This window comes from Momordica charantia (assembly GCF_013281855.1).
Source record: "Momordica charantia cultivar OHB3-1 chromosome 2 unlocalized genomic scaffold, Mcharantia_2.0 BLBB01000002.1, whole genome shotgun sequence".
Taxonomy (NCBI): domain Eukaryota; kingdom Viridiplantae; phylum Streptophyta; class Magnoliopsida; order Cucurbitales; family Cucurbitaceae; genus Momordica; species Momordica charantia.
The window spans coordinates 14,732,801-14,735,782 of NW_028275160.1; the positions used below are offsets into that span (position 1 = coordinate 14,732,801).

Genomic DNA, 2,982 nt, shown 5'->3' on the forward strand with positions numbered 1-2,982 from the left:
GAGTTAGTAGCGTGTAGTATTTATTAAGTTATGGTTTATTACGGATTCCGCTATGTGACACTTGCTCTGGGCCATTCGACCAACTACGAAATTATATTATTGGTTTTGTTAACAAGAAGTGATTGGGTAAGTGGGCCTTAAACAAAAGAAACTAGCCCAAGTGGGTTATATGTTGCAAAACAAAAGAAAAAGGGGAATTAAAACAAAACAACCCTAGCCCATCTTGTTCTCCTTCCTCATCTTCTTCCACCCCTCCCTTTCCTTTGAAGCCGCCAGCCCCCCTCATCCGGATTTCCTTCTCCGACGAAGCAGCACCGACGACGGCCCCCTCAGTCGGACAGCAGCAGGTGCGGCGTCGGGCAGCAGCTGGGCGGGCGTCGGGCAGCAGCAGCGCGGCGTTGGGCAGCGACAGACGGCGGCAGCGTGCGACGGGCAGCAGCAGCGTGCGACGGGCAGCGGCGGCGCGTGACGTTCGGGCAGCTGCAGGCGGCATCGATACACGTGAGGCTGTTTTCGTGGCGTCCCTTCTCCGATCCAACGAGCCTAACAACCTCGAATAGCTTAGATCCGTGAAACCCGGTAACTTTTCTTTGACCCACATTTGTTCAAAGTTAGATTTGGATTACCCACATCCAAACGAAGTCGATTTGGAATACCCACACCTAAGCAAAGTTGTTTTGTAGTAACGGACATCGAAACGAAGCCGTTGGAGGTCGTTTTGGGCACTTTTATCTGCTGCAAAAACGTGGACAGCAGTGTTTTGGTGGTGTTCGGCGATTATCTTCATCCGTTCGAAGCCCGATTTACGCTACCCACACCTTTGAAAGCTAGATCTAATTTACCCACACCTACACGAAGTCGTTTTGCGGTAATGTGCCCCTTTGAACCCTCATAGAGTCATTTTCGAAGGCTGAACAGTACATTTAAATTGCTGTATTTTTTTGTTTTTGGTGTGAGATCGACGCAAACTTAAAGTCGTGGTTGTGTAAGTAGCACCAGGGGGCGAGTGCGTGCGTTATTTAGCGTTAACGGAATGGTTTTGATGCTGTTTTTTTTCCTTGTTAAAATAATTTAAATGAGCATGTAGGGATTGTTAGTTTGATTTGTGAATTTCTAGCGATCTTGTTGCCGTCTTTCTATTATTGAACACTTTTGAGGAAACATGCTTCATGTTCTTATTGTTGTTGGTGACTAGTAGGTTCTGAACTGTTGTAGTTAGAAGTAACTGGCTCATGACGTTTTGCAAATGGAATGTAAATGAAATGCTAGCGTGGTTATACCGATAATTTAATTCATATTGTTCTGGTTGTGAGCTGTTGGATGTATTTTGTTTTTTACGTGGAAAAGCATGCTTGTAAATGGTGCAGTGATTTAGAATGTGGGAGATTTACTTGTAGGTGGTCATGGAAGAGCTAGTGAAGTGGTGAAGGGTGAAGGGTAAAGGGACGGGTTGATAGTCCATTAACCATGGGTGTTCTGACCTGAAAAATGCATATAAATCGCTTGGAGGTTCAAAGCCTTGTGTAGTGGCCTTGGGAATAAATGACAAGGCCGAACGTCAAATTTCTGTAAACGTGTATTGGGGTCTTAGGGATAAATGTCAAGGACCAATACGCTGGGAAGTCATCGGTACCTTGGGAATAAACGGCAAGGACCGGTGCACAGTTCAAGCTTTGGGAATAAATGGCAAGGCCGAACGTCAAGTTTCTGTAGAGGAGTATTGAGGCCTTAAGGATAAATATCAAGGGTCAATGCGACTCGAGGAGTTAGGCTTGAGGGATAAAAGTAGAGTGGTGCTTGCGAAGTAGTGGTGCTAGGCCTTGGGAATAAATGGCAAGGTCGAACATCAAGTACTGTAAAAGGAGGGGGTACGGTAACTTGGGAATAAATGTCAAGAGTCGTCATGCCTCGAGAAGTTAAGCGGGGAGTAACACAGGGGGGTGCAGAGGAAGGTTTAGTACTATGAGACAAGGGCTAGTGAATCATGGGTTGTGGTCTTGGTAGTTTCGACGCATGGTTGTTGTATGTAAATGTCGAGTTATTGTTCGCTATCTCTCACTGCTTATTTGATTGCCTTGCTATTGTTTTATTCTTTATGCCGTGACTGTGAGCATGATTTTTGTGCTAGTTAGGAAGTGCTACTTACGGAGTACCTTATGTACTCACCCCCCTTTGTACCCTTATATGTTTTCAGGTGTGAACAGGGTCGACCGCGGTGATGACGTAGAGAGGGCTTGACCGAGGAAGGATCACTAGCTTAGTTAGTGAGGATAGAGGGAAGGGTCGTTGGGTACAAGTAGCATTGAGATTTACGTTATTGCTAGGTTTGAACCGCGGAGGAAATTTTGTATTCTTTAGAACTACTTTATTTGTTATGGATGTTGCTGGTAAACGCGTCACTGTTGTCGTTGGAGTTTAGATTTACGGTTGTTTTATTTATTTATGAATTTTTGCCACTGGGGCGGATATGAGATGTTTCTGTTTTTAAATTGCCTACGGAGGGCGAAGTCCTGACGGTTTGCGACATTTGTATTTTGACATAACGTATGGGAGTCGAAGCTTTATTTCGTTTAAATTATTTTCCGAAGGAGTTGCTTATCGAGTGTTTAGAGTTAAGGCTAGCCAGGTGAATTATTTAGCGTTGCCTAGGATGCTATATAAAATCCTGGGGCGTTACAATCTTTCACCAACAAAATTTTCAACTAAACATAAAGTTCAAGAATAATTTTGCTCCAATTGACAACAAAAAATATATATGCACGTACTTAATTATAATCAAAATTCATAAAAATGATTAGTTACAAAGAATTAAAAAAAAAAGCAAAGAATTAAACATAACATACTTACAAATTCTCGAGATTAATAGATCCAACTCTTTTTATGCATTGAAGAAAGATAAATATATAAAATGGCTAGAAATGAATAAAAAAACAAAGAAAAATAAAATAAAATAGATAGGTTGATCATACGTACTTCAAACTA

General features: G+C 42.5%; 1 long non-coding RNA gene across 1 annotated transcript; it reads left to right on the top strand.

Moving 5' to 3' along the window:
* Window positions 1–241: 241 nt before the first annotated feature.
* Window positions 242–2,538, top strand: LOC148212878 (uncharacterized). The gene is made up of 3 exons (XR_015789494.1): window positions 242–579; window positions 684–868; window positions 2,195–2,538. It is a non-coding gene; the product is annotated as an uncharacterized LOC148212878 (long non-coding RNA).
* The last annotated feature ends 444 nt before the right edge of the window (window positions 2,539–2,982 follow it).